The 21521-nt window shown below is 44.1% G+C and overlaps 1 protein-coding gene across 4 annotated transcripts in view; it reads left to right on the top strand.

Annotated features, from left to right (window-relative positions):
- The window catches only part of KANK1 (KN motif and ankyrin repeat domains 1), a 189509-nt gene that overhangs the window by 135207 nt on the left and 32781 nt on the right, over positions 1-21521 (top strand). The window contains exon 1 of one of the 4 annotated variants that reach the window (XM_045840134.1): positions 1012-1144. The exons of the other annotated variants lie outside the window; for them this stretch is intronic. The gene's annotated coding sequence lies outside the window, so the exon portion shown is untranslated. Of the gene's footprint in view, positions 1-1011; positions 1145-21521 lie in introns of those variants that run through there. 4 annotated transcript variants of the gene reach the window in all.

Genomic DNA, 21521 nt, shown 5'->3' with positions numbered 1-21521 from the left:
TGAGCATCGTAAATTGATCATGTCTGTTTTCTTTTCTTGTAGCTCACAAGGCAGTAACTGGGGGTCAGGGGTTAGGCAAATGGTCACATTTCTGTGGAGTTTAGGGGATGTGGACACTTGACTCTTTCCAAGTTTCTGAATCATGTTGTAAACTGGGGGCACTGATTGATACCTCTCGAAACACTAATTAATGTTGTGAAACTTTAATTATAGCTTAGAATCTCTTGAGAAGCCAAATAATAAGTAGCTTATTTGTCAGATGAAGATAATAATATCTGTCCTATCTCCTTCACAGGATTGTTGTGAGAAAAAATAAAACAAGAGTCATAAAGAAAACACGTGTTAAGATGTGAGGCATTGGTCCAATGTCAGGGCTCATCATTGTCCTTCTCCTGCTCTCTCTGCCATGCACTCCTGACCCGATGAACACCACACAGGTGCCATCGTGCCGGGCCCTGGCAGAGACGGTTGCACTGGGGCAAGAATTGTAGTACTGTCCTGAGTGTCACCGTCAAATGAAATAAATAGCAGATGAGCATTGTGGAGCAACTTTCTATGCCCGCCAACACCTTCTTTATTTTCGCTAATACTTGCCTTTGCTAGTTTATTGCAGTTTTTCCTTCTCTTGTTACTTGTGTGTACACATATGTGTACATATGTATATTTATGTGTACATGTATAGTTATATTTTTGAGGCAGTTACATAATTTACTTATTAAAGTCCTTATTGAATTGCATTAAAATGGTTGTCATTTTAAACTAATGTAATACATTTCATAAAACCCTTGTGACCCTAGACAGTTGTTGGCTCCAGGTTTTGTCACCATGCTGATCTTAAATGAGGTACAAAGGCCACTGACACCCCTGGTCAATCAGACAGAGCCAGAGACTCCTGGCAGAGCAGGTGGAGCACTGCAGCACAGTGCGGCCCACTCTCGGTTGTGTAAATATTTTTTCTGGGCAAGAGCGTTTCTCAAACAGAGCTCTGAGCCCACTGCGGTGACCCTGACAGCAGGAATCGCATGCTGTTTGTCAAGTACAAGACCAGTTTGCACTGACTGGTCTGGCTGGAACCAACCTCTGTTTTCTGAGACCATCTGTAAAGAAAGTCCCGGAGCACAGCAGAGGTGGTGTGTTCTTGGTGGTGAGTCTCAGACTTGTCATCTGCATCAGCACTAGTTCAAGGGCACAGGGTGAGCCAATTAGAAACCAGGGCTGCTTTTGTTTGTGGGTTCCCGTCATGGCCCTCCAGGGCCTCCTGATTCCGTTTGCAAAGAGATCTAGTGTGTGCTCACAGTTGTGCTTTGCATTCTCCCATAAGTGGTGTGTTCAGTGATGTGTCAGGAGAGCTGACAGGGTGGAACACAAAGCTGGAAGGGCTAGAGGAGGGGTCTTTCTGATTTTCCCTGTGCCCTACTTTCCGATGACAAAAAACTATTTGTCCAGCTCACACAGTTAATGGCTAAGCCAGAAGTTCAATATGGAGAGTCTTTTTTCTTTGTTTAAGGCATTCTGTTGACATTAAAAAATCAGAAGTATGGTGTCTGCGAAGTTATGATTAAACAGATCAAGGGAAAGTATGTAATTTCAGAAAGTGTATAAAATCCAAAGTTAGAATGGTTCATAAAATGTCCTTCACGATAGGTGTTACATTGGCAGCTATTTTTCTTTGTGTACATGATTTTATAGAGACAAATTAATAAACATGCCTAATACCTTATATGCCTTTGGTGTAACATGCAGTTTTATCCTATTATTTGATGTTTTTAAAAATTGAATTTGATTAGATTATACATTTCAACTTTAAAAGAAATTGTTAATTTATTGAAGGCCAATTTTACAGTGAATTTTATACATGAAATAATTGATTTTCTTATAGTGATGGTATATGAGAAGATACTTGTATTTTTTAAGTAAGAAGTAGCTAAGTTATATGTGAATTTCATAACTGTTGAAATGCCCACAAATAGGAGACTGTGGGTTATGGAGTCCTGCCTGTCTGGTTAAACAGAACCCCAGCACTCACCCAGTCCCCTCAGAGGTCCAGAAGGGTTACCGGAGCCTGGCTGTTTACAAGGCTTGGGTCTTAACCCAAGCTGTAGTCAGCTTTACCTTGAATGAGTTCTAATGGGTTAAGCGTTGGATTTCAGATAGGCGATTAGCTGTCCAGCTCAGAGGAGGAAGGATGACTTATCTTCCAGTGAGTACCAGCTTCCTGGAGTGGAGGAAGGATGGAGCATGGGTGCTGGGCAAAAAGATACCCTTCACCTGGAGACTTCTGCCCAGATGGCTTTGTGGGTGCCAACAAGAAAGAAAAACACAAAATTAAAGCCCAATACAGAGAATCGCTGTGTTAAGGACTTGAGCTGTTACTGTGGCTCTGAGACTGCACAGGGTGGTGAAGGATGGAAACAGCCCTTCCTACCAGGATTTGCATGTGCTGAGCCCTGCTCACCCACAGACTTCCCGTCGTGAGTACTGGCATTGGTTTCTGATGATGCACTTCCTCTCTTTCTTGAAGGAGTTGGGTGGGCTAGCTCAGCCCATCAAGAGTATCACTCAATTAGCTTCCTTTTCCAGAGTTTGCCTTCTTCCTGTGTCCCGGATAATTCCAGTTTATCTCCTTTGTGGGGTTTCTGAGAAAGGTTTGTATGGGCTTGGAAAATGAGTGACTAAAGCTCTCAGTCTCTGCTTTGGAGTCCTTTCCTATTAAAAAAAAAAACTGTTTGTTTTGGTCTGGCATGAAAAGTACTAGCCTGGTTCTCATTCACAGGAGTAGTAAATTCTTGCTCTTTTCTTGGCAACAAAATTTTAATTAAAATTACATTGAGTAGGTTTCTCTAACAAAAACCTCAAGGAAGACCCAATCAAGAAATCAGACTTAATAAGAGTCATTCAAACACTTCTAGAAATTCTGAGTCAAAAAAAATGGATGTTTCCATTTTTCCTGTCTTGGCTTCTCTGCTGGATATTTTTTGAGTGAGCTGTAACTGATGTACTCATTTCCATATGCTTTAGGAAAAGTATGCTGGTGTGTTAGAGACTCAGCCTGGTTCTGCTTTTGGGTTGCAGTTCGTTGTGAAGCCTGAAAATGAGAAGTTCGAAACTGTGCAGCCCGTTTGTGTTGGTGCATATAACCTTAGTGATCTCTCAGCTTAAAAATAAGTATGACACTATTTGGAGAATTTTAAAAAAACAACAAAAAACAGTGACTAGATTTCTAGTCCTAGCAGTTTTTGGAACAAGCCAGGGCTGAAAATTCAGATTAAATGTTATTGTATAATATTCAGAAGGCCCTTCCAAGCAACAGAAAAGCAGAACTACAGCCATAAGGAAGAACTAGGCCAAGGGACGAATGGTTGGATTCATATTTGTTCTCATGCTGGAAGTTAAATCTTCATGCCACTCTTACCCCGTCTTGCTGGTGACGAGCCAGATTTGAGTGGTCGGTCTGTGCCATTTCTCCCAGCTGGGTAAAAGGCTGTGGACGTGGTCCCAGTTTGACCATGTGAACCTTTATTTAAAGGAGCTGGTACCAGAGTAATAGTTTATGGAAGCCATTAGCTATATTCATAGTCACACTTACCAAGTTTATTTTAGGTTCTTTTTGATGATTTTATTTAATTGAAAAAGTTTATTCTCTGAGGGATCTTTATATTTTGGACATGATTTCTACTGGGTAGAATCAAAAGATGGTCATGTGATTTTCTAAATTTAGTCTCATAATATTTGGTTTAGTTGATAAATCCCATCAGCTTTGCAAATACTTTTGTGAAAACATTGATTCAGCTTGTCCTGCCAGATTTTCCCATCCCTGCCCATTTTTCTGAGTGTTCTTCTCTCTCAAATCAAATGTGCATTTGCGCCAACACATTTTTAGTGTTTCTGTCCAGTAAGCACATTTAAGAGTCACCTGGAAGATAAAAAGGGAGAATATTCCCAGAATTCAATATAAACCAGGGAGACAAATGTTGTATTTCTAATAATTCGTAATCCATCTGCTTAATATCTTTAAAACCTAGCCATGTGCATCAACTCTTACGCTTTTATAACTAAAACCCAAAGAAGCTCACTCTGTCTGCTCTCAGTACCCCCCTCATCCGATTCCACATGCCCACCAGGTACACGGCTCCTTTATTTCCTTTTCCCCAGCATAAATTGAGTGGCTGGGATGCTTTATTCACTTCAGGAACACACCAGGGAAATGTTTTTTGAGGCAGCCTGTTTGGTGTGTTCCCCTCCAGCCAGAGGACAAAGACTGATTTGTCTTCCGCTGACCTGGTAGAGGAGGCAGAATACCTGCCGGCTTATGCAGCCTGCACCCGCACCGGGGCTCCACCTCTTCCAGGAGTGAATCAGACCAGATGATGCACTGGTTTTTACAGCACACCGGGGTGGAGACCTGGAAGTCTCTAGGCCAGGAGGGGAGGAGGGAATGGTTTGCATGTCAGACCATTCCAGCAATGCAGCCTACAGGAAAAAATTGCAAAACACCGAAGTCCTGTGCCACCAGATTTTTCCATTAGCACTACGCTTTCCACAGCGTCCAAGTCTGTTCCAGGGACGGCTGTTTGGCCATGTGAGGGGAAACAGTCACATTACATCACAGGCTCTGTCAGCTTGTCCTGTAAGGAGTCCCAGCAGGCCCCGAGCACTTTCTTCTACCCTCTCTGGCATCTCTGTCTCTCTCTCTGTCTCTCTCTTTGTCTCTCTCTCTCTCTCTCTCTCTCTCTCTCTCTCTCTCTCACACACACACACACACACACACACACACACACACACACGCTGTGGATTCTCTGAGAGGGGTGCACGTACGATCTGTGGGCACTGGAAAACAGCTGCTGGGACTGACACTATCTCAGGATACTGATTTTCAGTGAAGAAACCTAAGACCAGAAAATCTTCAGAAAGGTAAAGGGGGCTTAGAGCCGGGGGCTTTCCTCTGGGGTGTTATTCTTTAGTGTTCTGTCCTCTGGACACTTGGCTGATAAAAAAAAGTAACCATTCCAAATAGTGGTGAATTTAAATCAAGGTGTCGTTTTGGGGACTCCCAGAAGGAATGACTCAAAACTCAGTAGAAATACTTGAATTCAGCCAGTTCATTCATTCAGTAGCTCACTTTTAAATGATTGCACAGACATGTATTTGGCAGAAAGGCAGTTGTTTTCCTCTTTTGTGTAATGGACCTACTCTTAGGTCCTGTGAAAGTTGGTCTTTCTTTGCCTTCTTCTCACTGCTCTGTGGTTTTGTTTGTTAAGAGTGGCTAGCAAGGTTAAGGGTTACTCAGCTTTCTATACTTTGTTATTTTTTTCTTTCTCTCCAAACATTTTATCTTTCACTAACTTTAATCTCTGTTCCCTTAATTCTGAGCTGTTGTTTTTGGCCCTATTTTGATAGAATTTGGAGTTTATCTCTGGTTTTTCAATCCTGATGCTTGCAGAAATCAGGATGGGCCTTCCTAGCTCTCTGTGATAGCAAGACACTAGCTCTGTCCAAACAGTTATGAAAGAAGTGGGGTCTTCCGTTCCACCCCCCTTCCCCAGCTGCTGTTCTCTGCCCCACTCTGCCATGTTCTCCTCTTAGTGGCTTTGTTCAAAGCACTGTTCCCTTCATCCGGATGTCTTTCTCATATCTATTAATATAAGCCCTTCTTATCCTTCAGGTCCTGCTTCCTCTCTTGACCGCTTCTAACAAGTGTCACCCCTCCTCTTCATTATTCCTAGAGAGCTTTGTGTATGCTGTTAAATACTTGCCATCACTTGCTTTTAGTTAAGAGTTGTAGTTGTGTGGCTCACTAATGCGTAAGCTTTAGGTCTAAGGAGGCAAGACTGCATGTCATCGTCACGTTGGTATGCCCATTGTGGCTTGCTTAGTACTCAGCACAGAGGAAACGTGCTCAGTATTCAACAGTGCAGCACACCGGCTTGGCGCTGGCACAGCACTGGGCACCCACGTTTAGTACAGAGCACACCACGGGCACAGTGCCTGCTTGGGGGTCTGAGGGATGGAGTGAGCCCTACCAGCTGCCAGTTTTATACTGTTATGCCCTTTGGAGCTTTCGCCCAGCCTGCTCTCCTGGATATTTTTTCTGAAGGAACAGGTGGCTTCCACTTTGTCACACACACTTGCTTCCTTCCTCCTCTTACCTCTGACTAAGTGGAAGCTGTAGTATTTGCTTTCTCTCCATCACATGCTCCACGTGGGCTCAACATGATACTGTCTGTTAAACGCTTTGGGTTTCAGGGAGAGGTGCCCAGATACAATGTGGTTGTCCAGGGAGGGTATTATCACAGGCCATTTGGAAAGTTCTTTCTAGCTCCCATGGCCTCTTTCTTTTTTCTGTGCCTCTTAGCCATGCAACCAGAGAGAGGGGAGGTGGAACTCTGGCTGGTGCCTTTGGTCCCAGGCCTATTATCTAGTCTGGTTTGGTGGGTGGTTGAAACTGTGGGTGAGAGACCGAGTTGGTGACGTCCCAGATGAAAGTGTGGCCAGTCGGTCTGGTCTACCTTCCTTCCTTCTCTCCCACAGTTTTCTTGGGATCATCTCTGTAGACTGAACACCCCTCTTAGATGGGAGGAAGCTGTGCTTATCACTCACTATTTACAGCTTTGTAGTCTTTGTAGTAATCTGATTTAAACTTTTAATTCCCTTATTTGGCTTTGCGCTCCAACTCATTTTGTCACTTGGCTTTTGAAATGTTGACTTCAAATCTCGAGTGAAAACATACTGTATGATGATGGTCTCTTGTTTAAATTTGATAAAAATTATAATCCTGGGGCAACCCTTGCTTTCTTTTGAAAAGAAAGCTGAATGTATGCAAATCCATTGTGACTCCAATATTAAAGCTTAAATATGTTGGGGGAAATGCACTTTGTTTAGTAAGGTATAATGAAGACAGGGTTTTTTTCTGGCCTTTTAAGATAGCCCCATCACCCTTAGCATCCTCTCCGGAATTTCACCTTCCTGAACAGAATCACACGCCTCCACTGGGGCCCACACCCTCCTCATGTTGATTGTGGCCTCTCCTTGGGAAAAACCCTAAGCATTAAGTTTTAGGAGTGGATTCTTCTAAGCCAGTCATGCACAGGAGAAGTCCTCTTCCAACACCCAGCACTGTACACACCTAACAGGACAAGAAAGAGCTGGGAGCCCTTGCTAGACCTGCCCCTGTAATCCTCTGCAAGTCCCGTCAGCCCCTTGGGCTGTGATGGATGTGGGTGGAGAGGCAGGTGGTGACATGGGCAGGAACTGCACCCACTTTCCTTTCTCCCTGTGGTCACCTTGGATGCCCAGCTTTTGGTGCCACACCCCATGCCAAGTCTGAGAAGAGATGAGAAGGTAGCATGATAAGGCATTTGAATTCTGTAGGGGTTGGGGAGAAGTCTCAAATACAGCAGGAGTAACACAGGCCCTCTTTAAAAGTGGTAATAGAGCATCCTGCTTTCAATCTGTTCCTTTTTATGATGAGTATGCACAGGTAGGGGGTTTGCGCTTTAAGTTCACCTGTGAAAGAAATGGTGGTAGGGATCCTGGGCTCTTGCTTTGGTTTTTGCCTTTGTCTTTATTTTTTAAATGAGACATCTTAGTAGTAAAAGAACCAAATTTAAAACATAAGCGATTAAGTTAATATGCACCAGAATTAAAATTATTTCTCTGATTTGTGTTATAGTTTGTTCCAGCAAGGACTCTTGGAATTTAAAATGAAAAGAAGTTGGTCACTTAGAAAGTGGGGAAAGGAAAGGGCCAGAAACAGGAATGAAATCAGATCCCAAATGAGTGTCCTGAAGTCCTTGCTGGGTGGGTGCCCCCTGAGGTGCCCCACTGCAGCCCAGGGGTGTGTTTGGTTTGACCATCTTGAAGCTTTGTTTTATTTTGAATTAATTGCCAAAAATTCTTAAAATAGGTACTTTCATGTACAAATACCAATTTCTTCAGCTTCTCCTTCTCTTTCTTAAATATTTTCTTGTTTATGCTTTCAGCTTTTCTGGAAAAGTCCAAGATCTGTCTCGTCACTGGGTGTGTATTTCTGTCAGGCCACAGCCCACGGGAGAGGACAAATCCTCTGGCCTCCCCCAGCCCCCTCCAGACTCCCTCTTTTCAGGTACTGGCCTGGACCCCAAAGGTATTTGAACTTGTGACCCAGACCCTGAAGATATTTGATTTGCCTAAAGGGCTGCCCCAGGTTTGGCTCTCAGCTTCCTTGAAGCCTAAAGGAAGAACACATTTTGAGTTGCAGATTTTGCTTGTTTTCAAGCCCAGGTTCTCACCCCAGCCTGTGGCCTAGACTCATTTGGGGAGCTTCTAAAACTGCTGATGCCTCTGGCCCCACTCCAGGAGATTCTGACTCACTGGGGTGGGTATGGGGTGGGGGGTGACTCAGCATTTTTAGAAGCAGGCCCAGGCGGTGGGATTTTGTGGCAGGGTTGAGAATTTGTGACATTGAGCTGCTTGCCCTGGGAGGTTCCAGCCTTGGCATCTTTACCTTGAACAGCAAAGGTGATGTTAGTCCCCTCACCTCTCTGGGCCAGTGTCCTGCTTCCACTGTTAAATGTGGACCTGGGCTCAGGGTCCTTGACATTTTCATACAGCTCTTTAAAAGAAAACACTCAAAGTTAAAGTGACTGAATGGGTCCTGGGCTTTAGTTGAGATGAAAAAGACAAAGTTCCTGTAAGTGTGGAGAGGTATAAGGTGTGTGCACAAATCGGAAGAGAGGGAAAATCAAGCTGCTGAGAGAGCCTAGATGGAAAAGGTGGCTGGGAGGATATGAGATGACTTCAGACAGAACTGGTGTTTTAGCTGGTCCTTGCAAACTGGAAGACTTTTGTCTGAGAAGGCTTGATGTGGGGTGTACATCAGAAGGGAAAGGAATGGCACATGCAAAAGCACTGAAACAGCATGCTCTTGCTCTTCCCCACCCATCAGTAATATCCGTTTCCTCCCCTTCCCCAGCTTTCTTTGCCTTCTAAGAGCTACAGGAAAGAATGTGCCCAGCATATGGCTTTTCAGTGCTATGTGGTAGCAGCAGAGTAGCAGTATGGATGGCGTGAGCTGCAGCTGTGAACTGTCAGTAATCATCCCTACCTCAGGGTTGTTGTGAAGAGTAAATGAGTGCATGTATATAACGATGCACTTGGAACAGTGCGGTTCAGAAAAACTATGCACAGTGGATGGTGGAGAAAGATGGGGGCAAGGAGGCTGTTGCGAGACTGGTAGTCTGGGTACATTTGTGCTGTGTCTCGGAGACTGGGTAGGGTGTTAAGAAATCAAGGAGAGGGCCCTGGCTGGTGTGGCTCAGTTGGTTGGAGCATTGTCCCCTTACTGAAAGGTTGCAGTTTCAATTCCCAGTCAGGGCACATACCTAGGTTGCAGGCTGGATCCCTCGTCTGGGGCTTGTATGGTCTTGGCACATATGGCAGGCAACCAATCAATGCTTCTCTCTCACATCAGTGTTTCTCTCTCTAGAAACAATGGGAAAATGTGTTTGGGTGAGGATTTTAAAAAAAAGGAAGGAAGAAATCAAGATGGGGAGGAGGAAGGCAAATTCTGGACATGTCAGGATATATGCATCCTAAGATGTCCAGAATGTAATTCATTGTTAGAGTTACTACACCATTTAACTCAGACCCTCTGGAGAAAAAGTCCCGAGCAGTAATCCTGTTAAGTAAGCATCGAGGAAGAAGGGGGTCAGATGTACTCGACTGCAATCTCAGAACTCCACAGCCACTGTCCAGCGGAGGGCCGCCAGTGTACTCAGCCAGCCTGGGAACACAAGTCTTTTGTCCCCAGTCCATTGCCCTTCTCACTGGGAGTCACCGTTCTGCCAGCTCTCCATCTGGCAGAAGAAAAACCTTGGGTTCGTCTTCATCCTCCTTGACTGAATTTGGTTCTTGTGTACATCCAGAAATTAGGAGACAGTAAAGGCAGACAGGTGTGTCTTTCTCCTTACAGTGAGAACCTTAGTGACTAACAGTTTCCAGGCATAAGGAGCTCCTATTTTTAATTCTCCTCCCTTTCCAGCCTTTGTCATCCCCTCCATAAAAGGCCTAGACATTTATTGGCACACAATGACTTTCTCTGCTAGACCTCTTCTTCACAGACACATGCACACAAGATAGCTACCTTCAACTGCTTTATAGGACTAAGCTCTATTCTTAACAGAACACAGTATAATATAAAATAAAAACTTAGCAGGATTTTTCTTTGCAGGATTAAGAAACATGACATTCTCATGCTTCCCTCAGTTTAATTCTTAAAAACAAGTCTTTGGATATTAACACCTAGCATGGAGTATAATAATGTAACTAAATAATACCAGAATTTCCCCAAAAGTAGAGAGGAGCAAATTTCTTTCTTAAAAGTAAGTGATAAAACAAGCCCAAAGGAATTCTAAGGATGATGGATATTTTCTGCAACTGGATTATGGTGTCAGATGCACAGCTTTACTAAAATTCATCAAACTGTACACTTTAAATGGGTGAATTTTATGATATGTAAATATCTCACCTGGCTGGTGTGGCTCAGTGGATTGAGTGCCGGCCTGCAAACCAAAGGGTTGAGGGTTCCGATTCCCAGTCAGGGCACACACCTGGGTTGCAGGCCGGGTCCCCAGTAGGGGGCATGAAAGAAGCAACCACGCATTGATATTTCTCTCCCCCTCTCTCCCTCCTTTCCCCTCTGTCTAAAAATAAATAAATAAAATCTTTTTTTAAACCTCAGTAAAGTTTTTTAAGTCTCTTCCAAAAGATAAAAATAGGCCTAACTCAAATCTCTTCTCTAATGTTGATGTTATTGGGTAAAATAATTTGGAATTCTTCGGACCCTATATTTCAAAGTATCTGGCTCTTTGTTCTTAGTTTGTTATTTCCCTTGGAATCAGTTTATTTATTTGGTGTAAAACAAACCTAAATGAGTCCCACAACATCTTTAAAAAGTTTCACACAGAAAAATGTCTGTCCCAAAGATAATACCTTAAGGTATCCGGCCACCAGATGTCTGCTGGGAGAATGGAATGAGGAGATAAATGCAGTGACATGGGGTGGGGGGAGGGTACAGACACTGAAACCAGCCAGTCACACTAGGCAAATGCAGTGGATTTTTGTAAACTTTGTCCCTCTCTGCATAGGTGTCCCCTGTTTTGAACTTTACAAAGCTAGCCATTTAGAGTCATCCCTAATCTTTGTTAATCTCTGCTTTATTGTTTGGAACTGGCTTTGCTTGTTTGTCCTGTAGCGAAAGTTTAGTAAATCTTGTTCCTCTAGATTCACATTTACCCAGTGATTTTAGGCATAGGTGATGAATGGTTTAAAAGAAACTTTTCTTTTTCTTTGTCTTTCTTACTTTTTTTTAAGGTGCTGAACTGCAATCATCAGAGGGAAATACCATTCTTACTAACTTTTTTTACACAGAAACACAAATGTGCTCAAAGGTATTATCACCATAAAACAGAATGCATTTGTTTGGGAACTAATTCTGTCTTAGAAAGTCACATGACCTAATTTGGATAAAATGTGTAAGGGAATATTTTTAAAAAGAGAGAGAGAGAGAGAGAAGTTTGGGTCTGTGGTTTACAAATGGGAGTGTTCTTAGCCTTCAAATTGCACGTTGCATGAAATAAGAATACACTAAAAAACACCAAGAAAAGGAACCACTCGCCTTCAGCCCAGCCTGGGTTCAGCACAACACTGAATCATTTCCTTCATAGGAGGGCTGCCGAGTTAGAGCTCAAATTATAACAGTGAGCCTTTCTCAGCCCTGGAGGATTTGGGGGGAGGGAATAAGTTAGCGGGAAGAATAAGGAAACATTTGCTACCTTTCTAAGTCTTCCTAGAATCAGCAGGTTTACAGCTGCATTTCTAGGTTTGCATTTCTTGTAGTGTAGTTGGAAAAGCCAGAGGGGGCATGAGAGAAGTCTGTCTTTACCTCTTGTTTTTTAAGATCCTCACTAGCAGATTCATTCCTTGGTAGTTTTTGCTGTCTCACCGACGCCGAGAGTCCTGGGATTAAACCCCGTGGCCAGCGGGCTGCTCGTTGGTCAGGAAATTCCAAATGGGTATAAATAAATTCTCAGCAGCAGCTCCTGGGCTCTTTGCCTGCTCGTGTGTGTAGTCCCTTTAATGCCCAGGGAAGTGTGCCTGAGACTGGGCTTCCTGCTTGCTGAAAATCACAGTTATTTTGTTTCTGGGTGGGTAAGTAAGAAAGCCCCAAAGAAGAAAAATAGAGGATAGTGTGATGTTCCGGGTGGGGGTTGGTAAAACATAAACTAAAGCTTTGTATGTTATATAAAATATTGGCTTTTATTATGAGTTGGAAAGGATAATTCAGTGCTTGATTTTAGGTTCAGTGAAAATTTCAGCTTTAGCTGTGGCTTCAACATAGAGACATCATTGTTATAGGAGTTGTACATATACACCAAGGTTTGAGTTTTTGAGTTTGTGGTTTAATTAAATTCCAGAATTTCCTTTTTTGATGCTAAATCCATTTTTGGTCATTTGTTTTCAGCTCAGTTTTTCTAATGAGGGACTGCTCAGTGTGCCTGAAAGCTGGTTTCTTTTTCTTAAATAAACACTATAAAGCAAAATAAGGGCTGCGAATCATAAAATTACTTCAGCCTCCCTCCACACCCCCCACAAACTTTTTTCTGTTGTGTTAGAAAAGCCCTTCCTGTCCCAAAGTCCCATTTACGCTTCTCAGCTTTTCACAAAACTGCCCTTTGAACTGGCACATTTTCCTATTTATGCTCAGAGCAGCATGTTATTTTTGAAGAAAATTTGGAGAACAGCATTTAGTTCCTGAGCTAGTTCTCTCAAAGTACATTGCATGAAAACGTAGGCTATATTTTAGCAATAATTTTTAAAATTAGACAGTGGGCATGGGAGAGCAGCTCTGCCTCAGCTGGTGAGGGGCGAGTACTTAAGAGTCTGTGGCATCATGGCCATTTCAGACATACTTTGGGTAAAGAGTCACTGCATCCTGTGGCTGACACCGAACACTGGAGAAGAGGGCCATTGTGTGAACTTCAGGTCCTCCGTAAGGTCAGGGGTCTCCTTAATACACTGCACCCTTTATGAAGGCATAGCCCCTTCCATTCCCAGGAACAATAACCCTTTCCACTGTCTTCCTTCTCGACTGCTTACCTGCAGCTTGCTTCTGGACTCTTGAGACATGCCCAGGGTAGAACTGATGATACAACAAAGGGGACCTGCACTTGGGGATTGTGAGGTGGTGCCAGTTGTAATGGCGCAACCGGAAAGGTGCTGCCAAATGACATGGGAAGAGGGCAAGGCCACGGGCTCTGCCCACCTGAACATCTGGCCTGACAGCTTCTGCAATTAACTTGCTCACAGAGCATGCAATGTTATGAAATTTGGGGGTAACATATAGATAGGCCAAGGGTCAGAGTCTGGAAGCAGCCTTTAGAAATCACTGAGTCCCACTAACCTCCTCATTTCACGCATACAAACCTTGCTGCTGCGTCAAGCGATTCCAGATCCCTACAGCTCATTGCAAATGTATGAACTAGGACATAGTTATAGCTCCTGCTCTTATGTTATGAAAAGAATTATACCTCCCCCCAATTTGGGCGAGCCATTCTGAGTGACTGCATGGGAAGGTGTTTGGTGCATCTGAAGTGTGCATCTCTGCACAGTGTGTCAAAGAGTTCTTTACTCTCGTGACTTTGGCAGAGGTCCATGAATGAGGCTGTTCAGCGTAACCAGTGTGTACCTTTGTCCTCTTATTGTGAGAATGAGATATTTTAACTTGGCCATAATATACTTTTAAAGGTTGGAAGATGTTTGGCTACTTTTGCTTTGTTTTATTTTACCTCCTTCCTCTGCATAATGGTTGCTGGCGGAGGGCTCCCTCAGCACCTAACTGGCATCAGCACCCCTCTGTCCCTGAGCCCTGGGGTGTACGCAGGTGCACAGGCACGTTCTCCTGCTGGGCCCAGCCAGCATCTCCCTCAACCATTCTGGGAATCAGAAACTAATTCAGACCTCATGATTTTAGCAAACTAAAACCCATGAGGCAGGAAGCAGGGGCCGGGCAGGGTGGAGGAGAGGAGCTCTGGATCCTGTCTGGGATGCCAGGGCTGTATGTTTGATCAAACCACAGAGGATGCTCCAATAATGGGAGACAGTAGGCATCGTTCTCAGAGGTCCACAGCCACACTGCGAATCAAGTCATTATTTTTCCAAATCGGGGTAGAATCTCTGTTGCCAGCAGCTAGAAAGTAGCAAAGCCAGGATTCAAACTCAGGCAGTGCAGTCCTAGAGTGCCTGATTTTAATCATTACATCTGTTTCTCCACCATACTTATTAATTGGTACATGGGGTTTTTCATTTAAAAAATACCGAATATGCTGCATGCCAAGCACCATGCTATGCACTGAGGGATAGAAAAAATATAACTTGGTTCCTGCCCCCCAAGATACCTATAGTCAGTTAGGGGAAGGCAGTCCTGTGCCTACTAACTATGTAGCACATGTCAGTAGGTATAGGCCATGTTTTAGGAATGCAGAGGGAAGAAGGGGACCAATTCTTCCCAGGACAGGGTGGTCAGAGGTAAGTGAAGACTTTACAAAGGTTGGGATATTGGGGTTGGGCCCTTATAGCTGATACAGCTAATTCTGACAGATGGAAGAGGCGAGGGAAGGACGTGTGTTTGCTGGTAGAGGAAACAGAATGGGCAAAGGCGGATAGGCTTGAAAGTTGCTCCCATAGTTTGAGGTTCAGGGTGGGGAGGAAACTGGGAAGTGCTGGATTGTGGCTAAATTGTTTAAGACTTTTAATGCCACAGAAAGGATCTGTTAGACTTCATCCTCTCTCTAATGGGGCTCCTGTCTCATCAGTCTGCAAGACTAACAATTGAGAAGTGCTACAAGTTTCCAGGGCTGCCTCAAACAAATGTCAAATTCCTCAAAGAATATGCCATACTGGAGAGCAGAGACATCAGCCCCTGTTTTAAAAACGAAAAAACTGCTTTATTTACGTGTGAGCAACAGTTGCACATTGGCAGAGACACCAAGGACATGGGTGAAGGGAGTTTATATATAGGGTGGGGCAAAAGTAGGCTTATAGTTGTTCATATGTATGTATACACACATGTAACGATTAAAAGTGTTATTTTGTTGTTTAGACTATGCCAGATTGGAACAGTGAGAGCTCCAGAGAGAGTTTCTCAGCCACATGGACACCAGACACAGTCTTTCAATAGCTAACGTGATGTGCACTGACATATATTGATATGTGTATATGTGTATTATATGTGTATATGTACATGCAGACACACACACACACACACACACATAAGTGGGCAAAAATAGGTTAAATCACCAGCCATCATTACCTTAAAGATAAATCATAATGCAGTAAAAATAAGAAGTAATACTATAGTTAATAAATAACCAAGAATAAACTCTGTTTCGTGATTTACAACTATAAACGTACCTTTGCCCACCCCTGTATGTATGTGTGTGTGTGTTTGTATAAAATTTGTTTTGAAATAATTTGAAACAATTTAGAGGAAGTTTGTGAAGGAACTCTCACACCTCTTTCACCCAGATTCAGATTCCCCAGTGGTTAAGTTTGCCATATCGGCTCTGTCTTTTCTGCATCTGTGTGTGCGTACGTGCGTGTGCGATGCAACTGTCCTGTCACTTTAATCTCCTCCTGTGTGTGGGGAACAGTTCTGGGCCTCCGCTGTCCCATCCTGCAGTGTCTCAGGCAGCACCCATCAACGTTTCCAGACTCAGTCCGTGCCTTCCAGGCAGGAACACCACAGAAATGCTGCTGGGCTCTTCTCAGAGCATGACCTCAGGGGCACGTGATGTTAGCCTGGATCATCTGGTCCAGGTGGTTATCTGTCATCTCTCTGTGCCGTGGAGTCACCCTGTTTCCCTTTGTGATTGACAAGGGAGGTATTCCAAGGCCACACCAATATCCTCTTCCTAAATAGGAAGTCTCTCCCCACTAGCCTCAGCGTCCACTGACGGTTCCTGCATGAATCAGCCACTGTTATGATGGTCGTTAAACGGTGGTTTTTCTCTCCATAATTCCTTTATTTATTAACTGGCAGGCACACTACTATGTCTGCTTTCTATAACATTATAGATTCAAGATACCCACTTTACTCACTGGATTGTAATCTGTTACTATCATTAATCATATTAGGTCGAAGCTCAGATTACCCCAGATTTGAACAGTGAGAGCCTCAAAGAGAGTTTCTGAGCCACCTAGACTCGTGGTGGGTTTTTTTTTTTTAAAGATTTATTTCTTTGTAGAGAAAGGAGAAGGGAAGGAGAAAGAGACAAAGAGAAGCATCAATGTGTGGTTGCCTCTCGCATACCCCCTACTGGGGACCTGGCCTATAACCCAGGCATGTGTTCTGACTGGGAATCAAACCAGCGGCCCTTTGGTTTGCAGGCCGACACTTAATCCACTAAGCCAGGCCAGCCAGGGCCTGACATTGTCTTAAACGGTTAATGTGATGTGTGCATGACAGTTGAGAATAACAGCTGGTAGGCAGCATGTGTTATCTGAGTTCTGGATCAGGTATGCACCTCAGGCAATCAGGGTCACCTGCAGCAAGATCCTCGTCAGTGACTCTAAAGGCAAGCCGACCTGAAATTCAGATTGTCAGAGACCACCTAGTGCGTAGACGTCTTTACTGTTCCAAATATATTGCTTACATTCCCCCAGACTCTGTCCTCTGTCTTTAGCCTTCCCTGTCGGGTGACTCAGCCCCTGGCCAGGTGTGGGTAGAGAAGGAAGGACCAGGGGCAGGAGCACAGGTTTGGCAGTAGCATTCTGCCTATCTTTCTCTCCTTCCTCTGAGAGACACTTGCTGGAAGCTCGGATCAGTGCTGTCTCTGCTGCACAGATGTCTTCAGTCCCTGCTGTTCCCATCCTGGTTTCCAATATGGAGCAGATTTGTGCTCTGCCTCTCAATGTGCTGAATCAGAGCCTGCGTTCCCTAAAACGCCGCCTTGTCTTTCCTCCTGCCCTCACTCGTGCCATGCTTGTCCCTCCCCAGTCAGATGCATTATACTTGAATACCCTTCGGAAAAGGAAATCTCATCATTTCTCTCTGCAGTGAGTCATCCACTGGTTTAAAGAAAAGTATTTTCTTTTTTATTAGCAGGAAGGGGTCCTGGACAGAGCCCCAAAGGATGAATTGGAAGGCCTGCTTCTGGCCTCCAGCTCAGCCCTGAGAAGCTCAGATGGGTCAGGCCTTCTCAGTTTCCTCTTAAGTATTTTGGGGAAGGTGTAGACCACGGGGTGTCCCAGATTTAGTCAGGCTCTACCTACCTTCTGGTGGTTTTAACTCTATGGCTGTCATAAATAAAACTCCCATGGTGCAGGGAAATCTGTGATACCTAGAGAAAACTCATGGGGACTTGAACTACTCATGGAAAACCAAATGGAGGGCACTAAAGAGAATTTTAATACATACTCCAGCACATAGCCCGAGTAGTTTTATTAAAATGCAAATGTGATCATTTCACTCCCTTGCTAAGAGCCCTTCAACAGCTACTCAGTGCACTTGAGGACCAGAAACCTGACTCGGGCCCTGTGTGATGGGGACTTTGTCCCCTCTCTGCATCACCTTGGTTTTTCCTTATTATCATGAAAAGCCTCCTTTTCAGTTCTTAAAAGTGGCAGGTTTTGTTATGCTGTTTCCTTGGCCTAGAATTTCTTCTATGCCCATCTCCCCACCAAACACACCCCACACACGTTGCCCCTGGACTCCTGAAATACAGCACTGGCAGGAGACTCCCTGTGCCAGCCCAGGCGGGGTCCCCGCTCTACCTCCTGTCTTCTGCTTTCACAGCACTTCATCACAGTTGTTACTTATTTCTGCCACTGCTTGTCTTCCTCCTCCTATAGTTCACAAGTTTGTCCAGGCCGGCTCTGTGTCCCATTTGCCTACCTCCTAGCAGTGTTTGGAGCATGGTGGCTACTTAATAAATATTTGCCAAATGAAAGAATAAAACCACCGTGCACTCTGATGATTGCTTCTTCCATTCGCACAGAGGGTCAGCATTCCCTCTGTGGGCTGTGGGAATGGGCAACCTTAGGATGTGGAGACAGTGGAGGGGGAGGGAAAGTGTGCAGGTTCAGGTCTGTGGAGACAGGTTAAAGAAGCAGAGATCCTATCAGCTGTGAGAGGAAATCTAAAGACTTAGGGGGAGGAGCTACATGGAGTTATGAAGAGGTACAGATAGAGGAGACACAAGTATAACTTAGCCATATAAGCAAGCCCTGCAGTTCTGTATCATGTGACCTGTCAACTGGCTCCGTATTTCCTATGAACTTCTGGCATCTACTTTTGCTTTCCTTACTGTTGTCAATTTTTTTTTTTTGCACGAAGCATTTAGGTAGCTGTTTGAAACACCTGCAGCCTGACAAGAGGTCCAGGTGAAATCAGGTAGGTAGTATAAATTCCATGGAGCATGGACACAGCTTCACAGAGCAGGCCCTCACTCCTAGTAGGTGCTCATCGTTGGCATGAATGACCGGATGGGTCTGTTGGCTGGGCGGGGTAGAGAGCAGGTTTAAAAGTCCTCTTTGGCACATGAAAGAGCTAGAGAAAAACCTCACCTCCCATGTATTATTTTAAAGCACAATGAGGAACACTTACATGGTTCTCCTTTTATTATGTGTTCTCTAACAAATGGTGTTTCTCACGTAGATTTGGCACTGGGAAGCTCCTTGGGTCTAAAAGTCTTAATGCTAACAGTGCTGTCAGGGGAACTTTCCTGTTAAACCAGTTCGCAGGGACCTGTTCCGCCTCTCTGTCTTCTCTGTCCCACTGGTCCGTGTCTGCAAAAGTTGATTTGCTAACTCGGTTACTTTCACATTGTGAGTAATTAACTCCGTGGGAACTTACCTTTCTCACCCAGTTCATCCTACTGATTTTGTCTCCCCTGCTTCTCAGCCTTAGCTGATTTAGAATCATTCTGTTTCGAACAGCAGGATGCTTGCACTCTGCTGATTTTAAATATGGGGACCTGTGATCATTATGTGATTTCCAGGGACTGCCTCAGCTCTTTAAGCCAAGTCCTCTAGCTTTTTGTGAGAGGAGACTGCACTTACAGGGTTTAGCAAAGTTCTGTAGTTTGACAGTCAGGTAGAATATCTGGTGAAGAAAAACACATAACGAGTGTGTGGAAGTTGTGGCACATGGGTGTAATGATTTTTCCTGGCGCTGGTAGTCAGTAGTAATTGGGCCTAGAGTGCGCAGCAGTGAAGCCAGCACAAAGAAGTCATTGTATCCTAATTAATAGATCAAATAATAATAACAAAGTCTTGTCCATTTGAAAGTCCACCAGGATACATTATTCCAGACACTTGCAGTGCTTCTGCTCATATTAAAGAATGGCTCACTGTGGTAGAGTGTGTAGAAAGTAGGGTTCTTTTACTCAGGAAGTAGCATTTTTATCTCCCTGTCACTTGAGCATGATGTTCTGGTCCCACGGAGAAGTGGAAGACCTGAAGTCCACAACTTACGTGGTCAAATTCTCGGTTGCTGTATGTGAATTTTCTTACTTGGCTCACTGTCTTTAGCATGGGCATTCTCAGCTGAGACATTTCAGACTGGGTAATTCAGGGGCGGAGGGGCGGAGGGCCTAAGGGGCTGAGGGGCCCGAGGGGAGGGGGCACTGCCCTTCTCACTGTGGGCTATTTACAGCAGCATCCCTGGCCTCTGCCCACTAGATGTCAGTAGCAGCCCCCTTCTAGTTGTGACATCCAGACAAGTCGACAAACTTGGTCAGATGTCCCCAGGGGGCACACAGGTGTGACTCCCACTAGCAGGTTTGTACTCTGACCAGTTTCCACTGTCTGTCTCATCTTTTACCTCCCAGCGAGTGCACTGATTTTTGTATGTTGTTTGGACAGTAAGCGTAGTTTCCTTGAAAAGTTAAAATCATGTAATACTTTATTAATTTACATGATAGGACTTTTGAAATATTTGTATCTCTATTTCACTTTGTTAATGTAAAAAAAAATTGCAAGGACATTTCAAATTGTTCTTGAGTCCATAAACTGAAGCACTTTCACAGGTACAGCAAGTTTTGCCAGGTGGTAAATAAATGAATAAAGAATAGAATTGCCATCAGTTTGTTGATTTCTACTTCTTTCTGCACACATGGGAATTTGGTCTGCACGTCGGGAATTGTCTGTAGTTGGTACTGCCACAGTGGGTGTTTGGTTACCCCAAATTCAGACTGTAAAAACTGGGTTGGGAGAGAGACGGGGCAAGAGGGACTCTGAGACCCTTGGTGTCTAAGAGTGGTCATCTCGAGGCCGATCCCAGAGGCCGTGTGGCCCACTGTTAGCAGCCAATCCACTTAATTGGATACACTGGTATGGACTCCGGTGAGTGTACCTCTTTGCTTCACTTCTGCCTTGCATTGTATTTGAGTTTCTTTTTCCATGCACCACACCTCTCACTAGATTCAAGCCTTGTGCGAATGGTGACGTGGCCCATTTGGTTCACGCTGTGTTCCCAGCTCCTAGAATAGTGCCTGATAAAGAGAGAGCAAGTGAGATTGGGGAGGGGAGGATGACTAAGAATGCTTTTTTATTAATCGTGATTATAAATATAAGTTGAACGAATAAATACAGTTATTTGGTCCTCATTTCATACTTGGGAATTATAACATTTTAACTTGTGTTCAATCTCTTGGTTTACTTCAGTCTAATCCGCACAGTTATCAAGACGATCTTCATTGATGCCTTTTAGTCCCCAGCACAGGGCTGGGTGTGCACCTCTGTAACAGTGACTAAGTGGACAGAATGCCCCTGGTCTGGGACCCAGATCTGGTGGCCTCTTCTCTACCAGTTACCCCCTGTCTTCTGCCTGTTTCTCAGAGCTGCACCAACAGCCTGTGCTCTGGCTCTTGTCCACCACTTACCTCTCTTTCCCTTTTCCATCATCACTTACTTACCTGGTCTTCAGAACGCACGTCCTGGTTAACTCAGTTATGTTTTGATCACTCGTTCACATACTATCGCATTGTTCTTGCTGATAATGTGCCTTTGTAACTGATCTCAATTAGTGTTATGTTTAAGGTGTTTGGCATTTATCTCCCAACTAGACTGTACCTCATTTAATTTCTTATAAATCTTTCCTCCTACTCTTTCTACTGAATAGGACTATTTTCTGCACCCAATTAAGCTTTCAGTAAATGCTATATAATGAAGGCAGAGGTAGTGCCAGGCACAGTCTCCACCACTGGATTTCCAGACATTCAAAAAATTCTTGTAAACACCAGGGGCAGCCCTCTGATTCCAGAAGGTTTAGTGGGAAGCTGTTACTTTCAGGATTCTGGCTGCAGACAGAGCCGGTGGTTTCTGACTGTGTACGAGCAGGCACAGCTCTGTTGGTCCAAAAAAATGGCTTTTAGTAAGTTAAGAGCCTCCTTCTCACCCACTTAGACATTTTTTATACTGTTGTTGTTTTACATTTCTGTAATTATTGTTGAATTAATAAAACTTTGTAATTAAAAAAGTTTTAT

Source organism: Phyllostomus hastatus, unplaced genomic scaffold, assembly GCF_019186645.2.
Source record: "Phyllostomus hastatus isolate PE091 unplaced genomic scaffold, TTU_PhHast_1.1 phas_contig_34, whole genome shotgun sequence".
NCBI classification, from domain to species: domain Eukaryota; kingdom Metazoa; phylum Chordata; class Mammalia; order Chiroptera; family Phyllostomidae; genus Phyllostomus; species Phyllostomus hastatus.
Note: the sequence above shows the minus strand (reverse complement) of the source record. Positions and strands in the feature narration are given on the sequence as shown.